The sequence below is a fragment of the Rhinopithecus bieti genome, unplaced genomic scaffold (genome assembly GCF_001698545.2).
Source record: "Rhinopithecus bieti isolate Rb0 unplaced genomic scaffold, ASM169854v2 scaffold_38123, whole genome shotgun sequence".
Classification (NCBI taxonomy): Eukaryota; Metazoa; Chordata; class Mammalia; order Primates; family Cercopithecidae; genus Rhinopithecus; species Rhinopithecus bieti.
This window is the reverse complement of record NW_016816276.1, coordinates 250,607-257,604: the sequence shown is the minus strand read 5'-3', so window position 1 is coordinate 257,604 and position 6,998 is coordinate 250,607.

Here is a 6,998-nt window from a genome sequence, read left to right as displayed (position 1 = left end):
GATGTGCAGATGTCTGTATTTTAGTGTTTTGCATTACTTTAAGTGCTAGATAAATTGGAAAGAGATGGTCGATAGAGACAATGAATATTGAAAAATCTGAAGGTCACAGATTTCTCTTAGATAAGAAGATAAGAATAGTCTCATCACTACTTTTAGCCCAGTTAATTGCTCCTGCACTTGTGAAGGGGCTTGGAGTCTTATACCAGATTTACTTGATATGATACACTTTACAGTGAAATAAATTATTCATTCATATTTGATTTAGGGCAGTTTGGTTATAATTTCTACTTTGCATCTTGACCATTTTTTTCTTCAGAGAAAAGCATTCCCTTTAAAAATTTATCCTACTTCCCAATAACTAGTGCTAGGAGAAATGGTTATCCACATGCAAAAAAATTAACTTGAAATGAAGCAAAGACCTGAATAGAAGAGGTAAGGCTATATAACTTTTAGAAAATACAGAGTTAAACTTTGAAATTTGGATTAGGTGGTGGTTTCTTTTTTTCTTTCTTTCTTTCTTTCTTTTTTTCTTTTTTTTTTTTTTTTTGAGGCAGAGTCTCACTCTGTTGCCCAGACTGGAGCACAGTGGAGGGATCTTGGGTCACCACAACCTCCACCTCCCAGGTTCAAGTGATTCTCCTGCCTCAGCCTCCCGAGTAGCTGGGACTACAGGCATGCACCACCATGTCCGGCTAATTTTTGTATTTTTAGTAGAGACAGGATTTCACTGTGTTGGCCAGGCTGGTATCGAACTCCTGACCTCATGATCCACCCACCTTGGCCTCCCAAAGTGCTGGGATTACAGGTGTGAGCCACCGTGCCTGGCCAGGTAGTGGTTTCTTAAGACAAAGCACAGCAAAGGAAAATAATTGTACTTCATCAAAATTAACTTGCGCTTTGAAGGGATACCATCAAGAAAGTGAAAGACAACCCATTGAATGGAAAAAAATGTTTGCAAATCATTTATCTAATAAAGTTACATCTAGAATCTACAAAGAATTCCTATGACTCAAAAGGACAAATAACCAAAATTTTTAAATGGGTAAAGAATATGAATAGATTTTTCTCCAAAGGAGATACACAGAAGGCCATAAAACACATGAATATATGTTCACATCAGCTATCCAGAAAATGCAAATCAATATGACAATGAAATATCATATTGCACCTGTTAGGACAGCTATTAGAAGACATCGAGGCCGGGTGCAGTGGCCCATGCCTGTAATCCTTGCACTTTGCGAGGCTGAGGCAAGTGGATCACCTGAGGTCAGGAGTTTGAGATCAGCCTGGCAGCATGATGAAACCCTACTGTAATCCCAGCTACTCAGGAGGCTGAGGTAGGAGAAGCGTTTGAACCTGGGAGGCGGAGGTTGCAGTGAGCTGAGATCATGCCACTGCACTCCAGCCTGGGCAACAAGCAAGATTCCGTCTCAAAAAAAAAAAAATAATAAGACATGGCCAGGCACAGTAACTCATGCCTCAACTCCCAGCATTTTTGGAAGCCGAGGCAGGAGGATTGCTTGAACCCAGGAGTTTAAAACCAGCCTGGACAATAAACAGTGAGACCCCCATCTCTGAAAGGAAAAAAAAAAAGACATAGTATTGGCAAGAATGTGGAGAAATTAGAACCCTCATACACTTTTGTTGGTGAGAATGTAAAATAGTCCAGCTAGTACAGCAACTTTGGAAAATAGCCTGGCAGTTCCTCAAAAGCTTAGAGTTACCTATGACCTAGCAAATTGTACTTCTAGGCATGTACCCAAGAGAAATGAAAACGTCCACACAAAAATGTGTACATGAACTTCATTGATAGTAGCCAAAAAGTGGGGAAAAGCCTAAATGTCCATTGACTGATTAATGAAAACAACAAAATGTGCTGTAACCACAAGATGGGTAAGTATGTGTTTAACCTTATAACAAACCGCCAGAACTTGCAAAGTGAATATCATTTTGCATTCTGGCCAGCAATATATCAGTGTTTCCATTGCACTACTTCTTAGCACTTGATATTGTCAGGATTTTGGTCTGTTTTAAAGTAGCCATTCTAATAGGTGTCTAGTGCTATTTCATTGTAGTTTTCACTTGCATTTTCCTAATAACCAATGATGTGGAGCACCTTTTCATATGCTTATTTGCCATCGTGTATCTTCTTAGGTGAAAGGTCTGCTCAAGTCTTTTGTTCATATTTTGGAAGGTTGGCTCTTACTGAGCGTTAGTTACATATTCTGGATATAAGTGCATTATCAGATGTGTTTTGCAATTATTTTTTTCTCAGTCTGTGGCTTTTTTTCTCAACAGTGTCTTTTGAAAAGCAGATGTAATTAATTTTGGTACGTCCAGTTTCTCAATTTTTTTCTTTTTGGGAATCTTAGTTTTATACTAAAATCTTTGCCTAACCCAAGGTCACAGATTTTTCTTAGGTTTTCTTCTCAATATTTAGTAGGTTTTACATGTAAGCTATCATTCATTCTCAGTTAACTTTGGTATATGAGTTGAGGTTTTTTTTTTTTTTTTTTTTTTTTGGCTGGGTCTCCCTCTTTTGCCCAGGCTGGAGAGTGGAGAGCAGTGACACGATCTTGGCTCACTGCAACTCCACCTCCTGGGTTCAAGTGATTCCTGTGCCTCCTAAGTAGCAGAGACTACAAGTGTGTGCCACCACACCTGGCAAATTTTTGTGTTTTTAGTAGAGATGGGGTTTTGCCATGTTGGCCAGGATGGTCTGAACTCGTGACCTTAAGTGATCCACCTGCCTCGGCCTCCCAAAATGCTGGGATTACAGGCATGAGTCATAGCGCCCAGCCATGAAGTTCGTATTTTTACATATGGATATGCCAGCCCCATTTGTTTAAAAAACTATCCCCATTGAACTACTTTTGTGCAGTTATAAAAAAACTATATATATGGGGTCTCTATTCTCTTCCACTGATAAATAGGATCTATCCACTACCACACTGTCTTAATTACTCTAGTTTTATCTGTCTTGAAATTAGGTGGGAGTTCTCCAACTTTGTTCTTTTTTCAAAAATATTTTGGCTGTTCTGGTTGCCCCTTTCCATATAAGTTTTATCATCAGCTTGTTGATTTCTATAAAAATTCCTGCTGGGATTTTGACTGCAGTTGTGTTAAATCTATAGATCAATGTGGAGAGAACTGACATCCTAATAATATAGAATCTTCAAATCCATGAAACATGGTATATCTTCTTTTTGTAGGTTGATTTTTTTCATCTTCTTTTTGTAGGTTCTTTGATTTTTTCCATCAGTTTACTTTTCAGCACAGATCTTACATATTTTTGTTAGATTTCATGTTTTCTGAAATCTGTAAGTGGTGATTTAAAAATTTCAGTTTCTAAACATTCATTGCTACTACACAGAAGTAGTCAACTTTTGCATACTGATTTTGCTAAATTCACTTATTCTAGTACTTTTTAGATTCTTTGGTTTTTCTGTATAGGGATTCATATCATCAAATAGATATTGTCTTATTTATTTATTTTCAATCTGTGGGCCTTTTTCCCACCTGCCTTATTGCACAGTGAGCTACAGTGTTGAATAAGAATGCCTTGCTCCCAGTCTTAAAGGAAAACATTCTTCACCATTTGTATGTTAGCTCAGGCTTTTTTTGCAAATGGTCTTCATCAGGTTTAGTCTTAGTTCTCTGAAGACTTTTTTTGTTTATTGAATCATATGTGGCTGTTGAATTTTATCAGATACTTTTTTCTGCACCTTTTGGGTAAAAAAATTTTTGAGATAAAATTGACGTAACCATAATATTCACCCTCTTAAATAAGCATATAGTGGCCGCGCACAGTGGCTCACGCCTGTAATCCCAGCACTTTGGGAGGCCAAAGAGGGTGGATCACCTGAGGTCAGGAGTTGGAGACTAGCCTGTCCAATATAGTGAAACCCCATCACTACTAAAAATACAAAATTAGCCAGGCATGGTGGCGTGCGCCTGTAGTCCCAGCTACTTAGGCGACTGAGACGTGAGAATTGCTTGAACCCGGGAGGCAGAGGTTGCAGTGAGCTGAGATCGCACCATTGCACTCCAGCCTGGGCGACAGAGTGAGACTCCATCTCAAAAAACAAACAAACAAACATACAATTTAGCAGTTTTTCCTATATCTACAGTCATTTTCTGCAACTTTTGAGATAATCATTTGGCTTTTCTTATTTATATGCTGAAACAGTGAACTACGTTGATTTTTTTTAAACATTGGATCAACCTTTTATTCCTGGGATAAACCCTACTTGGTCATGATGTATTCTTTTTATAATATTAGGATCAGATTTCATATGCGAGTATGATAAATGACAGTTTTATAAAATCCCTGTGACCTTATAATAAACATTACCCTAAATATACAATTGTTTTATTGCTTTTGAATAGAAACTAAGAGTGTCTTAAATGCTCTCATAAAATTTGCCATTTAGAAGGAAATTTTTAATTTAAAAAATACCTTATAGCTTTCAACTCATAAAATCACATGGATTAAAAAAAAAAGCTCACCTTTGGTCTACAGATAATGACAAAATGTGCATTCAAGAAGCCCTTACAAGAAAAGCCTTAAGTAATTTACACGATGAATAACTCCAATAGTAAGGGATTTTTAGCTGATTGCCTTCCCTCTGCTTTGGGTGGCCACACCAGAATTCCTATAGAAAATGCTTAAGAGATACAATATGATCAAAGTCAGTCTGGAGGTCCTGCTGTGAAGCTTCATTTACATAACTGGTATTCATTTTCTTAACTATTTGTGTTACAGAACAATAAAAATAGATAACTTTTCTAAAAGTATTTTTATTCACATTTTACATAAGATTGAAAAAATGTCAGTTGTCCACTACCAGAAAATGGGGAACTAAGGAGTATGTCCTTCCCACCTCCCCAATCACTGTTTGCTTTTGTACCTGTAACATTAAGGTTCTGTTTCCCAGACCCCAGAGATAAGACCTACAGGATGTGTTTAGTGCTTCAGAAAAAAGGAAACTAAGAAAGATAGCTATCATAAGAATATCTCACATTAAAAGACAGAGTAGACTGATTTCCTGGGTGTTTTTGTTTTTGTTTTTGAGACAAGGTCTCACTCTGATTGCTAGGCTAGAGTACAGTGGTGTAATTTTGACTCACTACAGCCTCAACCTCCCCAGGCTCAGGTGATCCTCCCACCTCAGCCTCCCAATTAGCAGGGACTGCAGGCATGTGCCACCACACCCAGTTAATTTTTTTGTATTTTTAGTAGAGACAGAGTTTCACCATGTTGCCCGGGCTGGTCTAGAACTCCTGGACTCAAGTGATTCACCCGCATTGGCCTCCCAAAGTGCTAGGATTACAGGCGTGAGCCACCATGCCCAGCTGAATTTCTGTTGTTAAACAATGGGGAAGAAAGAGAAGACATATTCTCATTTCAAAGCAATTTATGTTAGTAATAACTGAGCAAAATGGTAGAATTTTTTAGTTGTGTGTTTTCAGAAGTAATGTCAAATTTACTAGAGATAATTTAAAAGGTTTCTTGCATATTAAATGGTTAAAGTGGTGTTATTAAACTAAAGAAAAAATGCAAAACCTTTTTTTTACAGAATAGTATAAATGTTTATTTTCTGTATGATTTACTTTGCTGTCCTGTTTTTACAATATAGAAAAGTGTATTCTTTGAATAGCTCTAGTAAATATAAATTTAATCTTTCTACTTTGGGATGTAAATAGAGCTAAAAAATTATATACCCAACCCTCCCCAAATAGTCTTTTAAAATCACTGAATTAATGTGGCTGTTCATCTTGTTCAGCAATTTGATGCAAATGCCTGAATACAAAAAGTTGTTAAGTACTACACAGGAAGGAAAAGGCTTAATATTTTAGATAGATTTTGAAAATCAGAAAACTAGTAGCATTTGATTGCACCTTGAAATTTTTTTACAAGCAAAACATTCGTAAGCAATGCCATCATACATAATCTACAATTGTAATCAAAATTTCACGAACATTTTCTGCACACTGTATATAAATACACATCACAAAGGTGCAATTAGAATTAACACAGAGTATGTACAAAATGAACAAAGTTTAAGTTTAGACCAAAAACTTATTGCAGTCTTTTGAAAAATAACTTGATTATTATTTTACCCTTACACTAATTTACATTTATACAAATTTTAATTAAACATACTAGATTGAGGTGCTAAGAATGTTTGCACTATCTACATTTAAAGTTACTGCACTATGATTTTATAAATCCAAATTTAAAAGGAAGATACTTTAGTGAATAACGGAATCCTCTTTTAGATTACTTAATTTCTATTGCCTATATCTTGTGTGTTCATATGAACATATATACACACTTAATACATACAACTATAGAGTCCTTGTAGGAAATGCAATAATCATATACTAATTACTGACAATTAAGGTACCTAACAAAATGCCTGAATTCCAACATGGTTTTTTCTTGTCATAAAATCAAGAGTCCTGTCACAACAGGCTCTTAAATTCATAGTTTTTGAATTACTGAAAATGATTTAGGTTATTTTAGTAATTATAGGAAAACAGACCTTCCAAATCACTGGCTGAAAATAATGTCATATTAAACTTCCCTTATAAAAAGAAATCCCACTGCAATTTTGAAAATATTGTTAGCAGGCCCATTTCTGTAAATCAAGTAAGAGTTGTGAATTGATCTGAAACCTCTTAGTTCCAAAATCTATAAAAAGGGCTGGGCATGGTGTCTCACGCCTGTAATCCCAGCACTTTGGGAGGCCGAGGCGGGCGGATCGCGAGGTCAGGAGATTGAGACCATCCTGGCTAACACGGCGAAACCCCGTCTCTACTAAAAATACAAAAAATTAGCCGGGCGTGGTGGCGGGCGCCTGTAGTCCCAGCTACTTGGGAGGCTGAGGCAGAAGAATCGCTTGAACCCGGGAGGCAGAGGTTGCAGTGAGCTGAGATCGCACCATTGCACTCCAGCCTGGGCTACACAGTGAGACTCTGTCTCAAAAAAAAAA